Source organism: Saccopteryx bilineata, chromosome 9 (genome assembly GCF_036850765.1).
Source record: "Saccopteryx bilineata isolate mSacBil1 chromosome 9, mSacBil1_pri_phased_curated, whole genome shotgun sequence".
Lineage (NCBI taxonomy): Eukaryota > Metazoa > Chordata > Mammalia > Chiroptera > Emballonuridae > Saccopteryx > Saccopteryx bilineata.
The window spans coordinates 96,743,991-96,764,929 of NC_089498.1; the positions used below are offsets into that span (position 1 = coordinate 96,743,991).

Here is a 20,939-nt window from a genome sequence, read left to right on the forward strand (position 1 = left end):
TGCAGTGTGGCCAATAAGATGCAACCCGGTTATGACATATATTTATGGTTCAACACAGGGCACTAACACCGGAGAGCTAGTGTTGTGTTGGCTAGTGTAAATTTTTTTATTTGACCATCTAAGGGAAAAGAAGTCAGTGCCCTTGACTAAATAGTCAGGTTTGCATATTTTAAAAATTCTGGGAGCACAACGCTTGAAAATCACTGCTGTATCTTATAAATTGAAACAACTGTAAGATTTTGTTCACGAGTTTTGTAGCTTTAAAACGTATTTGAAAACTTCTGATCTAGTCGATGAAAGAAGAGACTGCATGCCCTTCAGACATGTCTCTATGAAGAGGGAGTTTTAGATCATAGTTACAGGGAGCCTAAGAGTGTGTTCTCTCTGTAGAGTAGTGTAGTGTGGCTGTTTTTTGAATATTTCCTGATTAAGAGGAAAACTGTATTATTTACCTGAACCCTTAAAAGGAGGAAGTAGGTATTCTCTTTCAGAAGTTGACAAATGACAAGGTGGTCCAAAAGGGTGCTTTCAGATGTCCTTGAAGTTCTAAGGAGGATTGTATTTTTATATTTTTTAAAGTTTTTGCAATAGTGGTGTGAACAGATTGCAAATAACTTGACTGCTGTTGGATGCTCATTGAATTAGGGTTTCCATTTGTGGATCCTATGCAGAAGCAGATGGTTTTCAAGAATAGACCATACATGTCATTTAAACTAGAGCACTTTTGCTACATTAAGTTAGAGGTGAGGAGTTATGTACACTTATCTCTCTTCTCTCATTTGAAGGATTTTTCTGATGGACGTTGATAATTCTTTCCAGCAGTGTTCTGCAAATACTTGCAGGCCTGTCATTTTATCAGTCATGGTTTTAAACAGGACTGTTGGTCTGTAAAAAGCTGTGAGGTGGTAGATGCCTTCCCTGTCTCTGAACGTTATTTATCACTTTAGCTTGTAGAAAGGGATGGTTAATCAGTGCAGACAAGTTCTGTTTGCTTTTTGTTATGTGCACGTTCCCATAATACATATCCTTCTAGTATTATAGGGACTGTTAAAATAGGTTATTTTAAATGTCAGGGATGTGTGAGAGGATATACAAAACAAAAACTGGGAAAGGTTTCCTGTTGTCTTAATATCATAAATAGCACTTCCAGAAAATTCAAGGCTAGTAAATCTTTTCCCAGTTATAGTAAGGCTTCAGGTTCTGGGTTATAGTTATGACATATACCTGCTAAAAGAAAACACAGATTTAAAACTGGGATGTATATTTTTCCCTCTTAGGTATAATCTAAGGAAAACTCCCTAAATTCTATAATTCTGAGGTTCTTCTTTAATGGGGTAGGGGTAATGTTTTCTCACTTAACTACATTTGGTTCAAAAAGCTTGTATTAGGGCCTGGTAAAGATTTTTGCATCCAGAATTGTTTAAGATCTACTTTGTGACTGCAACTTTGTTCTTATTAACTGTACCTAAACCATACAGTTCTACCTGAATAGACTCAGAATGTGGTATATTCCATTTTATAAAAGACCTATGCTGCCCCCAAAACATAAATCCATTCATTTATTCACATATTCAGGCATTAATCATTTATTGAGTATGTACTGTATAGGGGTGCTGAGAACATACAAGTAAATTTGATATGGTCATCTGGAGATTTATTTTTACATACAGAAAACATGCATAAGTTTGATTTAAATATATAGATCCTATATGAGGGTTCTTTAGAGAAATGGGTACAATAGGAAATATCCCTCTATATACTTCTAACATATGTGTGTATCTGTGTGTGTATATATGTATGTGTGTGTGTGAGAGAGAGAGATTAAGGAATTGGCTTAAACGATTGTATAAGCTTTCAATTTTGAAATCTTTAGGGCAAGCCTTCAGGCTGGTGACTCTGGAAAGGATTGATGTGGCAATCTTCAATCCAAAGGGACCTCAGTCTCTTCTTTTAAGACTTTCAGCTTATTTAATGAGGGCTTTCCACATTTGTAAGGTAATCTGCTTTACTCAGTCTGTTGACTTAAATGTTAATCATATCTTAAAAAATACCTGCACAGCAACATCTGGACTGATGTTTGCCCAAACAGCTAAGCATCATAGCCTGACCAGGTGATAAATAAAGTTAACCATCACAGATACAGATGAACTCAGTATTTGTTTTTGTTTAGTTTTAGTTTCATGATGATAAGGTATGATTCAGAATGAGTTACATTTTGTTAGATTGTGAATTATTTTATAAGGATGCACAAATTCTTTATAGTCAATACTTAATACAGGTAATCAAGTCTGATTAACAAAGTTAAGAACTTCAAACTGTCATTTAAAAAAATTTATAATTAATAGAAAATAATCTCAGACTTAACATTTTAGATGGCCCCTTGTATTCATTATCCTCTTAACCTTGCTTCTGCCATTTCCTGAAATTTTTAATTCTGCATAATGTGCCCGTTACAAAACTAATCCCTGGTAACTACTAAACTGTCACTTACCTAGTAGCCTATCAGATTTTGCAAACATAATTGTGATGTGCTGTGAAGATCAGATGAGGACACAAGCTATCATTTAAAGAAATAAAATGGCAAGTTAGCAGAGTGATGAATATGGTATCTTTGTTTTATTTACATGTCATGACTTTCTAGCTAGATGGAAAGGTCTGGATCCTTATATCTACAGTGAGTCACGTGGTGTTTTATAACCAGCTGAAGTCCAATTCTGCAAGAGAAATTTAAAACTTTGGAGTCAGATAGACCTGATTTTAAAACCAGTCATAGCTTTTCACTGCCTTTGTGATCTTAGGAGAGTACTCTATAAGCACTAGGTTCTTTATGTGTAAAATGAAGAGACTACTATATCTCATAAAGATTAAATATATGAAAACTCCTTCTGTAGAGTAGGTGCCAAAAAAATAGATAGCTACTTTTTTAGAAAAATTTGCTTATTGTGTTTGGGCTGTCTTTTTTTTCTCAAAGTATCCTCAGGGCAATAACAATTTATCATGCTTCCTGCCATCCAACCTCAGACCTTCTCTGTCTCTTCTCTTTTCCATTCCTCTTTCCCTCCTTCTTTATCTCTAATTTAGGAATAGCCTTCATTTGTGATCTATATAGACTACCAGATCACAGAGGAATTCTAGTTTGTATCAATCTTGAGTTAGGTGTATATTTCTGTCAGTATCAGTTATTTCCTAATCACAACTTTTATATAACTCTACCAGTGTTTGCAACAGGGAGTGCTGTAAACAAACTTAAGTGTTAATTTAAATTCACTTAATTTTAATGTAGACATAAGTAGAGATGTTTACAAACTTAATAAGTGGAAGAATAAGACTATTCCTTCACTGGAGTTAGATATCATTGATACAGCCATATTTAATCTTTTGTGAACCTGGATTGATTTAGGACAATCCAGATTATTTATTAAACAGTTGAAGTATACTTCTGTTATTATTTAGCAGCTTTATTTGACTAAGTTCTTTTTTCTTTGTTATTAATACTGAAAATATTGAGTCCTATCCCAATCTAGGGCAAAGCTGAGTAAATAATCATAAAAAGAAAAACTATTTATGCACATTTCAGTGGTTCTAGGTAAATCTCCAGATTTATTTTTTTGTTGCTGTTGTTTTTGGAATAGCTATCAAATAGTACTAGTTGTATTAACTGTGTTCCTGCTACAGGTTCTGACATAGAACTGCAGACATCTGAAAGGCACAGCACACTGCACTGTTCCATGATTCTCCATCCTAACCAGGGCTGAAATGGCTGGGTGCTGAATTTGTCAAGATAGAAGTGGAATTACAATATTATAAACTAGAACACCAATTAAGCTTCTCATGATCTTTAGAACTTATTTTTACAGGGAGATTTTAGTATTTATTTTCTCTAGGCTGCTCATAACATCTGTTAGAATTTTTTAAGTCAAAGCACAAAAACACATTGACATTTAATTCCAAATACAGTGTTTATATGAGTAATCACAGTAGTCTTCAAGTATTTTTTATCTTTTTAGAACACAAATGATACACACTTAAACCTATTTGAGATAGCATTGAAGAAACTATACATAATTTATATACATAGATTTTTCTTGTGTCATTTTTTTTTTTTTTTTCATTTTTCTGAAGCTGGAAACAGGGAGAGACAGACAGACTCCTGCATGCGCCCGACCAGGATCCACCCGGCACGCCCACCAGGGGGCGACGCTCTGCTCACCAGGGGGCGATGCTCTGCCCATCCTGGGCGTCGCCATGTTGCGACCAGAGCCACTCTAGCACCTGGGGCAGAGGCCAAGGAGCCATCTTTGCTCCAGTGGAGCCTTGGCTGCTGGAGGGGAAGAGAGAGACAGAGAGGAAAGTGCGGCAGAGGGGTGGAGAAGCAAATGGGCACTTCTCCTGTGTGCCCTGGCCGGGAATCGAACCCGGGTCCTCCGCACGCTAGGCCGACGCTCTACCGCTGAGCCAACCGGCCAGGGCTTCTTGTGTCATTTTTTGATGCTCAGAATAAATATAATTACTTAATTTGTTTTTGCTTGTTTTTATAAATAGAAAATGAATTTTGAGCAAAGTATTTTTCTTAGATTATTTTTCCTATTTTGGTTTTTGCATCTCAGATAATACATTTAATCATATCTTTCTATGTGTTTTTGTAAAGCAAAATAAATAGTTCTAAATTAAATTTTATGTTCTGATTGCTCTTCCTTCCTGAGGGGTGGTGTATTTTGGGTTGTGTTTGGTTAGTGGATATTGTAAAGGAAGAATTTAAGAGCTGATTGATAGTTTTTAAGATACAGTTGGCTTCTAATACAATGTTTTATTAGGTATTGTTCATGTTCCTGCTTGTTTTGTTTTCATTCTTACTGTCTTTAACCTTACTGAAACTTTGAGTCCACTCAGTCAGTCTTCAAACTTGTCTCGGAATTGGTTCACTATCTTTCTCAATTCATTTGTAATACCTGCCCTGCCTATCCCAGCTTTGCTCAGTCTGGATACCCAATTTAAATATTTCTCCTGTTCCCTTTTCTAGTGTCTTTATATGTAGTGTTGAATCTTCTACGTCTCTGTTACTTCCCTCACATTCTTTACCAGACACACTCTCTTCCCCAAGCTTTGTCCTCCTTCAAATTTCCTGTTCGGCCATTAGTCACCATTCAAATGCCATCTCCTTAAATGAGGTTTTCTCTACTTTCTTGGATTAATTGGAACTCCCTTTCCCTTCTTTTCAGCTCCCACTCTGTATTTCTTTAATATTGCCTAGAACTGTTTGTTTCTATACATCTCCAGTTGTGGTAGATGTTGCTAAGCCCATACTTGGTATCCATTTCCCTTTCTAGCAGCACCTTCATTTTGTGTGGGGAACCAGAAATCTCTTCTCCCAAGCACCTTGCCAATAAGATATGGACAGAAATTTCCTCTATTTCTACTCCCCTTCTTTGTGCCAGTCACTGTTTGAAGTATTTCTGCATATTTCAGCTTACTTAATCCCCTTCAACGATTCTCTGCATTAGATACAATTATTATTCCCATTTTATATATGAGAAAATTGTGTTACAGAGGTTAAGATTGTCCATGGTCTCAGCAAGTAAGTCACAGAGTTTAAATTTGAACCAAGGAGTCTGACCCTAGAAATTGTGCTCTTTTAACCACTCTTCTATGATACCTTTCTACACTGAGGAAGGCCACACAGTAAGGAATGGTAGTGTGGGAAACTAGAAGAAACCATGCTCCTTGAAGATCTTGTCAACCTGTTAAGGCAGCTCTGGAATACTTATTAGTGGACTTCTAACTTAATAAGAAACAAAACCCTATCTACTAACTTGTTGTAGCAGGACTTTTTGTTACTTATAGACAAATATAATCCTGGTGGCCTCCCACTAGACCTAGACTGTTAGCTGTTTCAGGAGTAGTTTCTATTATTTTTATAAATTACTGTGTCTACTAAAGTATTGACATTCAAGAATATTAATAATAATTGACACTGGGTGCTTTTTGGGCATCACACACTATGTTAATTTTTTTACATGTATTGTTGTCTTCCTTCATGGTCATAGGAGGTAGGCACTATATCTTTTTTAAGATTGAGGAAACTGCCATCACCTAAAAGTCAACCTGACCCAAGGTCAAGTTTGTGATAATCACTCATCTCTCCTTTCATTATGCAGTGTTTTTGAATCTCAGGTGATCCTGATCAATAAGGAAGAAGTTCTGACTTATTCTTTCCATCAGGTATTATTTTCTTACTTTAAAGGAAATGATTAAGCAGATAAAGCAGCTCTATCAGAACTTATATTTGTAGGGATGAGAACATTTAAAAATGCCTCTGGTAACTGCTCTCTCTGGAAACTGAGTAATGAGTGTGTGATGTTAGCAAGTATTTCTGAGTTTGGGAAACATCAAGGGAACTCTTATTCAGGGATTGCAAATGGTTTTTGACTGTGTATGTATAAAGCCATCTCTAATTCTAGAGTGTTTGCTTCACTGATAAATTTCTGTTTTTTTATAAATATTGGTATACTTTTTGTCAAATATTTTCATCTGCCTTATAAAATGGAAAACAAAGTATGCATTTTACATTTTAATCAAACTCTATAGGTCTGACTCATTTGATAATCCCTCATTTAGCATTTACCTATCCTTTCAGTGTAATTTAAATAATGTGTTATATCAGGGGTAGTCAACATTTTTATACCTACTGCCCACTTTTGTATCTCTGTTAGTAGTAAAATTTTCTAACTGCCCACTGGTTCCACAGTAATAGTGATTTATAAAGTAGGGAAGTAGCTTTACTTTATAAAATTTATAAAGCAGAGTTACAGCAAGTTAAAGCATATAATAATAATTACTTACCAAGTACTTTATGTCAGATTTTCGCTAAGTTTAACAGAATAAATCTTTATAAAACAACTTAATATAGTTAAATCTATCTTTTTATTTATACTTTGGTTGCTCCACTACTGCCCACCATGAAAGCTGGAATGCCCACTAGTGGGTGGTAGGGACCAGGTTGACTACCACTGTGTTATATATTGTTATATTTGTATGCCATCTCTTATTTTGGATATTAAAAAATAAATATAATTAAAATGTGAAACTGACTTCTCTCTACATTGTCTGTAGGCACTGTTAAACCATACTTCTCATTGAAATATGAAGTCATATGGGAGACAGGCTTCAGTTCTCCTGAAAGGAGAATTTGTTTTTTGCATTGACAAGGGAGACAGTCTGCCACTAAAATGTGTCGCACAGGTAATAATTTTTGTTGAATATGACTTTTATTTTGAGGGCTCTAAATTGGTTAGGTATACATATGTGCATCGAGCAGTTAGGTATGTATATTATGTTAACAAAAACTAATTTTGCATGTTATACTTGTTAACCGAATTACGTTAGCATCTTTTTGGAGCCATTTCTTTATTGTAAGTAAAGACTTTGCCAAGAAATGAGTTGTTATCTAGAATTAATTTAGAAATCCAAGACTTTTGGGCCAATAACCCTAGATTGTTGTTAGAGCCCCTATACATCTATAATACCATGAGAGCCACTTGAAATTAAATTTCTTCATTAATAGATGCCAAAGAAAAACAGAGAAAATTACGTTTTTGCCCTACTATGTTGCATTTTTGGTATTCTAGTAATAATTAGTAATTAGTGTGACATAGACCATGTAATTTATATGGCAAGGAAGTATGGAAATTCTTATTTTTATAGAATATATTTCTTGGAGTGTAACCGTGAGTAAAGTAAGAGCTGCAATATATAATTTTAACTTACTTTCTGTGGTGGGCCTAGAAATCCTTGACTTCATGCCTCTTTAGTCACTAGGAATCTGCTTGTATGCCAAATCTCCCTTCCTGTGTTCTTAGTAATTTAACACAAGCCAAATGCTGTTTTACTAAACCCTGTCTCTTATCTCTATGCCATGATCATGCTCTTACATAGTTCAGCTATGAAAGAATTTACAGCCTTAAGAGATAATAGATTCATTTATTTTTAGTGATGGCAAGTGGCAGTCAGAAGTTTGTAGGGCATTTCCACTGCACTGAGCTCGTAATAAGCTGAGTCCTACCACCTTCACTGTTTTGTGTTTGAGAAGTCTACTAATATAAATTTGCTCACACACTTACCCCATGTGTATTTATTCTGATGGATAAAAGATGAGGGACTTGGTAATATAGATTTGGCATTTTATTGAGTAGTTACAGTGTCAGGTATGATACTAAATGATATTCATGTTATTTCATGTCATATTTATGACAGCTCTATAGGCATATACTAATAACTCGATGGGCGAGGAAATGGAAGGTTTGAGTGGATAATTAACTAATACAAGTTTACACATGCAGTGGAGTGCCCTAGTTGGAATTTGTTTTCAGATATATCTGTCTCCACAGCCTTTGCTGTTACCCTCTAATAAAATTTGCTTTATGCTTTTCTTGCACAAGGGTTGGTTAAAAATTAAAATTTGACATGTCAGAATAATAAATTAGATTTGTTTTTGGTAAACTTTTGAAGCCTTTAATGTTAAATTGACTGTGTGAAGTCTTGCTTTTAAACAAGTAAAGATGGAGCAACATAAATTGTCATTGATTTATGAAGAATTTGACCATTTCCTCTTTTGTTAGCTTTGTTTGAAAATTATTTTATTTGCCCATGCCATATTATTCATATAATTACAAGAATGTACTAAAATCTCCTAAGACAATAGAAATAATATATTATAGATCAAGACAATAGATTCTGGTGTAAAGAGCACTGAATGATGAATTGAAAAACTTGGGTTCTAGTTGCCTTTGTCTATGGTTTGCTTTCTTGTTGAATGGGAGAGCTGGACAATACCAAATTTTCAAAAAGTGTTTTATGATATACTAGTTCTATGAAATGATTTGTGTGGAATGAGGTGAGTTCGTTCTATGCCTAAGTCATTCTGTGAATCACAGTAAACTCCCTCCCCATTCTCAGATAAGCAAAGTGTACATTATCCACATATTAAGACTTCTGGTAGAAACATGCATTTGGTACACTATTTCCCATACTTAAATGAGCATTTTTTGTGTGACAGAGACAGAGAGGGACAGATAGAAACAGAGAGATGAGAAGCATCAATTCTTTGTTGTGGCACCTTAGTTGTTCATTGATTGCTTTCTCATATGTGCCTTGACTGGGGTGGGGGACTACAGCAGAACTAGTGATCCCCTGCTCAAGCCAGAGACCTTGTGTTCAAGCTGGCGAGCCTTCCTTAAACCAGATGAGCTCGTGTTCAAGCTGGCGACCTTGGGGTTTTGAACCTGGGTTCTCTGCATCCCATCTTATGTTCTTTCCACTGTGAAACCACCTGGTCAGGATTAAGTGAGCCTTGAACTCTGTCCTTTTGCGTAGCACGTAGTAACACTGTACATAGTTGAGTAGATGATTTTTTACATCTTCAGTGATTAATCTACATGGTTCTCAGTCCTGAATTTTCTTTCTCCATGGATCTATCCTACTCCTGCCTCCCTCACTTTAGGAGTACAATTTAAATATTCTATTCTATTTTTCTTTCTCTTAAGCACACCAGAAAATCTGATTCCACGGTGAAGGGATTAGTCAAAAACACATATACATAACACATATATACAGACAACAGGGTAGCAAATAGCCAGAGGGAGAGGGGGAGGTGGAGGTATGAGGAGGGGGAAAAATGGGGGGAAATGGAGGTGGAAAGAGACTTTGCATGGGGCAAGAGGGGCATGATGCGGGGGTGGGTAGAGGGTGTTATATTGAGTGGGATACTTGAAACCATGTCAACACAAGAAATAAAAAATAAAAGTTAAAAAAATCTGAAAACACTTCATATTTTAAAAATTTCCATAAAGCTGAAAAAAATTTGAGTTATCTGGGAGATGTAAAAAATGTTTACTATTTTTCAATTGCATTTTCACTTTTCTCCTCTTATTTTTTAGCCTAGTAACTCCAAAGTCGTGTATTTGGAGCCAAGGATACTCTTTAATAATAGCCCACAGTTATTCTTTACTATGTTGAACCAAACCATGCTTATTTCAAGGTGATGTAAAATCTTGGAATCTTAGATCAGATCACATTATAATTTGAGTTAGTTTTTCTGTAAACACCGTGGCATTAATGTTTTAGTTTTTATAGATTTACTAATGCTAATATTTAGATACTTCATATGAGACTTATCTAAATACCTTTTAATCTACTTTTCTCTTTTTAATTTCCCATAACATTCATTTCTCTCCTTTTCTTACTTCTCTCCTTTTTCTCCTCTTACCCCTTTTTTTCTTTGTCTGATTTTTTTATATTGAACAAAAGATAAGTGATTTGAAGAAAACAACTTTTAAAAATATACATTGTTGATGTTACGTTTCATACTTAATTACATACTTTTCCTTTTCTCCTCTGCCATCAGGACTCTTAGGGTAGAGAATGGGACGTAGATCTAGATCTAGACCATTCTAAAGATAATGTATTTACAGTTTCTCCTGATTTAAATTGTGAGTTGGCGGTGTTTAAATTGGTGATGAGAGTTTTGTTTTTACTGAAAAACCTATTAAGATCTCCCAACAGTGACAGAAGTTAGCGTTTGAGGTCTTCCATTCAGGTTTTGTACTAACATGCCATCTTTGGCCTCAGTAAGCAAATGAGGATACCCTTTTCTACTCTTGCTTCAGAGTTAGATCTATAGGTGGTTTGTTCCCTCATCATCCAAAATCTTAATTTCCAATTTTCCTTTAAATATCTAATTTCCCTTTAAGTTACTCTGGTTTGAAGGATGGTAGTAGATAGGGTTATATTGATCTCTGACAAATCTCACCATAAACTCTTGGTAAGTTCCTTTTTTGAATGTCAACATAGTATCTTAGACATTAGGCAATCAAGGAAATAATAAAGAAGAGACAATTACTTTATCATCTTGCCTCATCACTAACTGCTTTCAGTTTTTATGATCAGGGAAAAACCAAACTACTGATATAGTATCTAAAACTTTGGCATCTTCTCTAAGAGATATATTTTATCCTTGTAAGTTTTATACAGTATTGAAAACACTTCAGACAATAAACTTCAGCTTTCTATTTGAATTGTCAGATGCCCCTATTGAATGTTCTGTTTGCCGGGGTAGGGGTCCAAATCATTGTTGAAATTCAAACAATACGTGCATCTGGTGTTTGAAAATTTATTAAAGAATTATCTTATGCCTTGTACCTGGTGGGGGTTCCTAGTAGTCTGGAAACTTTTCTATTGAAGCTTTTGAACAGTAACTTTAAAGGATAATAAAAAAATAAAACAAAAACAAATTCATAGAAACAGAGGCTAAGGTGATGTGTACCAGAAGGGAGGGGACGGGTAAAATGGTGATGGTAAATGTAACTAATAATGTGATAAGTTTGCACATGACAAATGAGTACTTGAATTAATAGAGTGATCACATTGTAAGGTATAAAAATGTTTAATCACTATGTTGTACATATGAAACTAATATAACAATTACAAGATTATATACTAACTATATTTAAAAATTTTAAAAGAATATAGCATTTCTGCACATTTTAAATTACAGGTGCTCTAAGAGTCTTCTGCCAATAATTAATATTATTCCATCAGAAGGAGTAATTCTATTTGGGGGGCTAACTGTTCTCAATATGTGCTGTACACCCACCACAGCAGAAAAATTGGATACAGTAGCAAAGGTATGTTTATGTATGTGTGCCCTGCACCATATAAATGTCTATGTAGTTTTGTTTGGTTGTTTAAGGTATTTGTAATAGGAAGTCTAATGGTATAAAATGTTGTAAACATGTCTGTTTTTAAAATAGTTATGATTTTTTTAATAAAAATGAGTTTTAATGCTATATTAAAAATATACAGTGTGTCCGTAAAGTCATGGTGCACTTTTGACTGGTCACAAGAAAGCAACAAAAGGCGATAGAAATGTAAAATCTGCACCAAGTAAAAGGAAAACCCTCCTAGTTTCTGTAGGATGATGTGGCAGCATGTGCGCATTCACAGATGATAATGTAACACCATGTATACAGCGGAGCAGCCCACGGCCATGCCAGTTGAGATGTGGATGGTACAGAGGAAAGTTCAGTGTGCTCTGTGGCTCGCTAAATTCGAATCCGTGACCAAAGTGCAATGTGAATATTGCCGTGTTTATAATGAAGCACCACCAGATAGGAATAACATTACTCAGCGGGATAAGCAGTTGAAAGAAACCGGCAGTTTGGTGGAGAAACCCCGTTCTGGTAGGTCATCAGTCAGTGACAAGTCTGTAGAGGCTCTACGGGATAGCTACCTAAGGAGCCCTAAAAAATCTGTGTGTGAGCCCACATCCAACTGCACTGAATAGATAATGAAACTGGGAAAGTTTTCCTTTTATTTAGTGCAGATTTCACATTTCTATCTTCTTTTGTTGCTTTCCTGTGACTGATCAAATGTGCACCATGACTTTACGGATACACTCTATTTTAAAAATCTCTATCATTTTTCCAGTAATTGAGTTAGCTTTAATAAAGTGCAAATTTTAGCAATCTGAAAGAAAAGCAACCTTACCTATATTATCTATTATAAAAATGGTTAGCACAACATGACAGAGGATTTGTAGAAAATGTTTTTGGTAAAAGTTGGTAATGGACAATTTTACTAAATTGAAATGAATACCTTTCATCAATATAAGTCATTTTTCATGTGAAATCCAAATTATATTTGGCATCTCTAACTTGTGACAAGCCCTCACTAGTCACAGAGTAAAGGATTATTTTTCATGGCATTAATTAGATAACTTAGGGAAAAATAATCAATTTTAGATTGCTAATTCTGAATAGCTTAGTGACTATATGAATTATAGACAAATTCTAAATGACATTCATACCTATATTTTATAGCACACACCAATGTTTTGCTATTTTATATTCTGGAAATTATATAAATGAAAAGATATTACCTTGATTTTAGGGACTTCTCTGTGTTCATTAAACAGAATTAATGGAACAAACAAGTAAGACCAGTCTGTAATAAAGTTTATGTATTATAAAATCATGAAGTAGAATACTCTTGTTCTACTTGAAATTGAGCATCAATTTGATGCTCAACTGTGTACATTTATTTACATTGAAAAATAATATGTACACTGTCAGATAAAAATGAATAGCTTTTGATATATCCCTCACGTATCCTTTAGTTTTCCATAACAATTTTAAAGTAATATGTAGCTTAATGTAACAAACACCAATTTGACTGGCCCAAAATAAATAACCTATTCTTCTATAGAGAAATATTTATTGAAAGATGTTTTATAAATTATATATTGTGGTATATGGCCTGAGATTTGGGCAGAAGTTTTTTTACATAATATTCTGAAAAAATAAAAAAAAATATGGCCACTAAAGTACAGATTTTGCTAAAAGATTCATTTTTACTGTATTTTAGAGGAGTGTGCTATTTTTTACACAGCTTACCTTTTTCATAGTGTAATACAATGTAATTTGTTCATTCAATACAGTCTCTGTCAAAGACTCTAGGATGCAAAGTCAAACAAGGAATTATACAACTAAATTTATTTTTAAATTGATTTTCTAGAGGGGGGGAGAGAGAAAAAATAAGAGAAAAAAGGGGTGAGGAGGAGTAGGATGCATCAACTCAGAGTACATGCTTCTCATATGTGCCTTGACTGGGCATCTTGGTCTTTTGAACTGGCGACCTCAGCTTTCCAGGTTGACGCTTTATCCACTGCACCACCACAGGTCAGGCACAACTAATTTTGTGTTTCACTGTCTTAATTTTTCTGGAAACAATTGAGTGTTCAGGTAGTCCTTAGTTCAAGTTTCACTGCTGCTGCTTTTAAGTTTTGTAACCTCAAGAAAAAGACAAATTACTTGGCCTTAGTTTTTCTCTCTTGGAAATTAAGGTATTAATAGTAGTAACCTCACAGAATACTGAGGATTAAAAAGGAGATAATGAGTTTAGCTCCATATTTGGTCCATATACTCAGAAATTTTTAGCTGTTCTCATTATAGTCATTGTGGATATTAGTGTCTTTCTATGGAAAGAAGTACATATGTATTTATTTCCTGTTTGTTTTCATTTTAATAATCCATTGAAATTAGGTAAATACAAAAGGGCCACAGAGAGTTTGAGACACTTAATGTCAGTTCAAATGGGTAGAATTCTGCAAATTAACAGGCTGTCAGCTGGTCCCATTTGCATTGAAGGTAACTAAGATTTGAGCACTCACTCTTTTTAGAAACATCAATTCTTCATAATATGAAATGTGATGACAACTGCCAGATTAAATTTTGTGACATTTATAATATGATATGATTATTTAAATTACAAGATGTTACATAAATGCTAGGTAACTCTTCAGAGGTATACAAGTATATTTTAATGTGATTTCTACAGAGTTTTATATTTTTCCTAAATATTAGATTGCTGTGTATCATGCAGAGAATATAGACCAAGGGTCCCCAAACTACAGCCCGTGGGCCACATTTGGCCCCATGAGGCCAATTATCCGACCCCTGCTAAACTTCCGGAAGGGGCACCTCTTTCATTGGTGGTTAGTGAGAGGAGCACAAGATGCATCTGCATCCTGTGCTCCTGGAGTGCTCTATGTGGTGGCGCTGCAAAGTGCGGCATCGCTCATATACAGTACTACTTCCGGTGACATGGGACACACACATCACAGTTTCTGAAGCACGTCATATGATACTTACGCAAGAGTTTCTTTCGGAGTGGAGTTGCTGAGACATTAAGTGTGTGCATGTTTGATTTACAAGATAATTTCCATATTTTATTTTTGAGTTTCTATTGAGCCACAGACTTAATGTTTGCCAATCTATGGGATATAAAATGACATCTCGCTGTGGTTTCAATTTGCATTTTCCGAATTACAATTATACTTACTTTTTTCTCTGTACCCTGATAAAATTTTGTTCTATGATTTATAGAGTGCACACACACGATGTCTTTTTTTTTTTCTTTTTGGCCAGCCTTTCAGGAATTAGATCTGGTTTATCTACCAGAGAAACTTAACCTGATTCTTCAAAGCAGACCCATATGCCCTTCTATTGTGACATTTATAACATGTTACAAACATCTTCAAATTTGGGAATACCTTTATTCTAGCGATTGCCACATTATTTTTATTATACACGCACTTTTCTTTTTCTCCCTCAACAAGACCCCAGCACCTAGCACCACTTTGGTGCTTAACTAAATTGAGCAGGAATTAATGAGGCTGCTTGTTGCCTCACGTAGGCCTCACTGCTCATCTGCACTTTAATGGCATCACCATAATTCTAGAGTGGACTTTAAGTTATAATTTTCTTACCTTTATTTTTCTCAGTTTGGAAGGCATTAAAAATCCACATAGACCAGGGGTCAGTAACCTATGGCTTGTGAGCAAGATGTAGCACTTTTGATGGCTGCATCCAGCTTGCAGACAAATCTTTAATAAAAAAAAATAATGTTAAAAATATAAAACATTCTCATGTATTATAATCCATTTATTTCCTACCGCTCACGTTCCTGTTGTGGATGACTGGAGCCAATCACAGCTGTCCTCTGGGACAACAACAAATTTTTATTGGATAATGCATAACATACACAAGTTGTTGTATGGCTTTCACAGAATTACATTTTAAAATACGTGGCGTTCATGGCTCTCTCATCCAAAAAGTTTCCCGACCCCTGACAAAGACTGACAGATACAGGTATTGATATACTTACAACCTGTGCAACTTATGACAGTTTGACTTTATGACCACAATTGCTAGCCACAACTGCTCTGCTTCTGGCAGCGCAGCATTACCCAGCAGGGCGTACGACACTGCGGACCAGCTTCCGGCAGCACTACCATCTTCGCGTGCACCATTCCAACTGTTATCCCAGAATCAGTAGAGCAGTTTGTGTTTTGTGTCTTGGATATATATTTTGATATGTTTTGCAATTGGGAAAATGTTTCCTATGGTATTTTTTACACCTGTATTTTGTATTTTTGTATGCACCTGTATTTTGTAATTTTGTATGTTTTGCAAATGTTAAGCCAGTTAAACTGGTAACGCAGTATTTTACTTAAACCTGACAAATGTAAAAATAAGAAACAAAATGATGTAGATATGATACAAATGGCATAAAATGAACAAAGAAAATTATGATATATAACAATAATAAAAAATATAAAATATGACTTAAAGATTTTTATAACATCATTTCACAGTATGTACATATAGCCTACTGAACTTACGACCAAATCACGTTACGACTGGTCTGTCGGAACCAATCATGATCGTAAGTCGAGCACTACCTATATTAAGCTAGCTTGTTCAAGACTATGGTAACTCCCTGTAGTATCCGAATGATTTTCCCATTGCTATGGTGTCTCTCCTTGTACAATACTGCATGTGCATTGAGACTTTTACTACTTTATTTCCACTTCCTAAATTAATTTGTGGCAGGCTTTCATGATATAGTCCAACTAAGTAATTTATAGGACTTTACATTGATATTTATTAATATTTCCTAATTTTGTTGGATTTTAAACACAGCTGCCTAGTTGCCTTTAAAAACACTATTCTAGTATCACTAGGTACTGTCAGAAATATTATATATGTAATATGTGTGTGGCATTGATTGTGTATCTTAGTAACAATTAGGAAATTTTATCCCAATGAGCAAATAGACTCAGCCAGAATGGGATAAGAATAATTATTTTTTGCATATAGAATGCTTCAAACTTTCATTACCCATTTAGGATTTTACAAATTTTACCCTGTACAACTAGATTGATATTTGAAGTGAAAAAAGAAAAGAGGGACAAATGTCTGGTGACAGAAAATGATTTGACTTTTGGTTAAGGGCACACAACACAATCAACAGTTCAAATGCTATAGAAATGTTTACCTGAAACCTATATACTCTTATTGATCAATGTCACCCTGTTAAATTTAATTTTCTTTTTTTTTTTTTTTTTTTTTCATTTTTCTGAAGCTGGAAACAGGGAGAGACAGTCAGACAGACTCCCGCATGCGCCCGACTGGGATCCTCCCGGCACGCCCACCAGGGGCGATGCTCTGCCCACCAGGGGGCGATGCTCTGCCTATCCTGGGCGTTGCCATGTTGCGACCAGAGCCACTCTAGCGCCTGGGGCAGAGGCCACAGAGCCATCCCCAGCGCCCAGGCCATCTTTGCTCCAATGGAGCCTCGGCTGCGGGAGGGGAAGAGAGAGACAGAGAGGGAAAGCGCGGCGGAGGGGTGGAGAAGCAAATGGGCGCTTCTCCTGTGTGCCCTGGCCGGGAATCGAACCCGGGTCCTCCGCACGCTAGGCCGACGCTCTACCACTGAGCCAACCGGCCAGGGCAAATTTAATTTTCTAAATAAAATTTTTTAAAAAGAATTGACAAGTCATAGAGCTTGCTGAAATATAAAGTGATAGGGTGAGAATGAGGCTAGGTGAGGCTGGACTATAAGGTTGGGGAAAGTCATGGTGAACTTTGTGAACACTGGTAGTGAGCTTATACATTCTCCTGTATGTGGAAGAGAATCATCAGATTTTAAGACATGAAACGATGTGGTCAGATTTTCAATAAGTTTAATTGTGACTTAGTTTTGGAGGGGAGAACTGGAGAAGGTCAGAATCTAGAAATGAACAGTGATGAGTTACTGACTTCATAGAATTACAGTAAAGATAAGAAGTGAAGAAAGAGGAAGGATGAATGGAATTTGGTAACTGATTACATGTAGGAGGTGGGAGGAATGGAAATGTGACTAATTTTTATAAAGTACTGTAGTTAATATTTCTGTTGAGCATAACTACAAATTTTCATTGAGGTATAATTTACATATAACATGTTAGTTTCAAGTGTACAATATATATTTGTATATATTGCAAAATGATTACCACTGTCTCGTTAATATCTGTCTCCAATCATAGTTATATTTTTTCTTATGAGAACTTTTAAGATCTCTCTTACAGTATAATTTTTAGTTTACATTGTTCTCATACATTACTTTCTAATTATTATTTTTTTTAATTTTAGGACATGTTTAACTTTAGACTGTTTCATTTTTAGAAAAAAAAACAAAGGTTTAGCACGTGTTAGAGTGGAAGTTAGCCTACAAAAATGTCAATATTTTTCAGTGGAGTTTAAAGACAAATCAGGTATATATTTATACTATAATGATATTCTGATAAAAAGTAATACAGTTTAAGCTGCTCAAAGTTATAATGTTAAAAATATTGTAAGTCAAGGGAAATTATTCTTAACTATTTTTAATGATTCAATGCATGTTTTTCTTATATTCTGTAATTCATCATGATTTTATTTCTAGAAATATATCCATATTAATATAACACTTGTAATGCATGACATACAACTATACTTATTTATTTAATATAGTATGTTATATATCCTATGTATAAATACAGTAAGTGAACACAAAATTAATTTCTAGTTTTGATTGCTCATGAATTTTTTTTTCTTTGTTAGCTTGTTCTGTATGTTTACTCATATAATAGGTATATTTATGATAAATTAAATTTTAAAAAGTACACACTTTTATAATTGTATTTTATATGTTTACTCTGGGGGTTGGCACATTAAGGCCTGATGGTCAAATCTGGCCTGTCACCTGTTTTTGTAAAGAAAGTTTTATTAGAGCACAGACACACTCATTTGTATTTGTTATGGTTGCATGTCTGCTATAATTGCAATGTTGAAGAGTTATGACAGAAACCATGTATCTTGCAAAACCTAAAATATTTACAACGTGAACCTTATTTAAGTTTGTTGAGCATTGGTTTAGTCATTGCTTCTTCAGTAAATATTTGTTGAATACCAATTATAGGCTAGATGACTACATTTTTAAGATATCCTACATTTTCTCAAGAAGTGGACAGTAAGTTTATTAGTCACGGTCTCAGCAGTAAACAGATAATTCACTAAAAGTGTTTAAATGATGAGGGTTAATGAGGGAAGTATCTATGGTGATGGTAGCCTGGTTGAAAGAATCCAACAAGGGATGGAAGCTGCTACTTCCTCTTTACCTGAAGGAGCAAGAGGAGGCAAGATATTGTTGGATCCCTGTGAGTGTTGAAACTATGATAGATGGGTCAGCTTTAAGAGCTGTAGCTTTAAAGGAATGTAGCCCTTGCCAGAACTGTAGCCAAAGCAGCAAAGACAGGAGGGCATCTATCTCTCAAATCCTGCCAATGTCTCCCTGTGGTTGAAACAAAGCAGAGGCAGAGGAGCAAGGGGGCCTAGCTGACTCAGCCTGTCAAGGTCAGGACAGAGCAGAACAGAGCAAAGAAAGATGGCTATTAGATCTACATGACAAGTGGAGACTGCCCCTAACAGTAGCTGGGGAGGATAATGAATCGGATTATTGTCATATAACATGGCTGATGCTATAAGATAGATCAGTGAATGGTGCTAAGGGAGTATATACTAGGGAAAAGTAGCCAGGAATCAGCAAATAGAAAACACATTTTGAAGAGTTTGATGCATAGTTTGTGCCTTGGAGGAGATTTACAAGAAAAGGGGATATGTGAAAGAATGCAATTAAAAGCCTAGAAATGAGTCAGTATAGAAGGTAGTTAGAGGGGAAAAAATGGAGGGGCAAGTGAGACCCAGGTTACTAAGGGTCTTTTCTGGACTGTTACGTTAGATGTTAGGCTGCTCCATTTAAAAGATTATTTCTAGCTAATGGTGTGGTTAGGCTCACACTCTACTAATTTTCCTTTTGGGCTGGGGAAAGGAGGTGTGGGAAGAGAAAGACCAGAGATGGGGAGATCAGTTGGGTATTGTGGTCATACACATGAAATGTGACGAGAGCCTAAACTCAGGTCGTGATAGTGATGGGAAGGTGGAGAGTACAAAGGTACTGATGATTTAGACAGGCTCTGCCTTGGTTCCTGAGTGGAAATAGATAGTAGGGAAGAGGAGCATGTCTCAAATCACTACTGGTTTTTTGATACTGAAAGGTGGATGACTAGAGAGGTACAATTCATAGTTGATATAATGTAGGAGGAGCAGGTTTAGGCAAACATACTGTGTTTGAGGAGATTGTGGAATAGCCCAGAAATAATAATAGTAGGCAATCTGAAATAACTATGAAATCTATATTCATTTTTTCAAAAAAGTCTGGACGTTGAAACTTTCGTGGTTTTAACACTTTGCTGTCACTCACTGGCCCATGTACTTTCATGCACCTTGTTCAGTGGATCACAGAGAGTTCTTGGTTGTTCTGCAGAACTATTTTGCAAAGTGCCTTTCTTTCCTCAATTCTGCCTTAGCCCTAGCTCAAGCCTCCCCTCTAAGCCATTGCATCTCTTTTCAAATGCTTTCTCTGCCCCTATGCCTTTCTCTTCATACTTATTCCAGAGAGTGGTCTCCTAAAACAGAGATCTTATCACATCTCTTCTTAAAAATCTTTCCTGATCCTTTATTGGCCAATAACATTGTTCCTAAGATGCCTGCTGCTGATACAGTATTGGAAGTATATAAGCTGATCTCAGTAATTATTATCAATTTGTAATAAAGTCTGTATTTAAAATTGCCTGAGGCCCTGGCTGGTTGGCTCAGTGGTAGAGCGTCAGCCTAGCGTGCGGAGGACCCGGGTTCCATTCCCGGCCAGGGCACACAGGAGAAGCGCCCATTTGCTTCTCCACCCCTCCGCCGCACTTTCCTCTCTGTCTCTCTCATCCCCTCCCGCAGCCAAGGCTCCATTGGAGCAAAGATGGCCCGGGCGCTGGGGATGGCTCCTTGGCATCTGCCTCAGGCGCTAGAGTGGCTCTGGTCGCAACATGGCAACGCCCAGGATGGGCAGAGCATCGCCCCCTGGTGGGCAGAGCGTTGCCCCTGGTGGGCGTGCCGGGTGGATCCCGGTCGGGCGCATGCGGGAGTCTGTCTGTCTCTCCCTGTTTCCAGCTTCAGAAAAATGAAAAAAAAAAA

General features: G+C 36.0%; 2 long non-coding RNA genes across 2 annotated transcripts in view; one reads left to right on the plus strand and one right to left on the minus strand.

Moving 5' to 3' along the window:
- The window catches only part of LOC136312526 (uncharacterized), a 63,147-nt gene that overhangs the window by 12,126 nt on the left and 30,082 nt on the right, over window positions 1–20,939 (plus strand). Inside the window, exons 3-6 of the long non-coding RNA XR_010727007.1 lie at window positions 1,874–1,995; window positions 6,156–6,219; window positions 7,111–7,239; window positions 11,549–11,678. This is a non-coding gene — a long non-coding RNA (uncharacterized lncRNA). The remainder of the gene's footprint in view (window positions 1–1,873; window positions 1,996–6,155; window positions 6,220–7,110; window positions 7,240–11,548; window positions 11,679–20,939) is intronic.
- Window positions 13,530–15,438, minus strand: LOC136312527 (uncharacterized). Its single transcript, XR_010727008.1, has 2 exons — window positions 15,320–15,438; window positions 13,530–13,841 (listed from the first exon to the last, which is right to left on the minus strand). It is a non-coding gene; the product is annotated as an uncharacterized lncRNA (long non-coding RNA).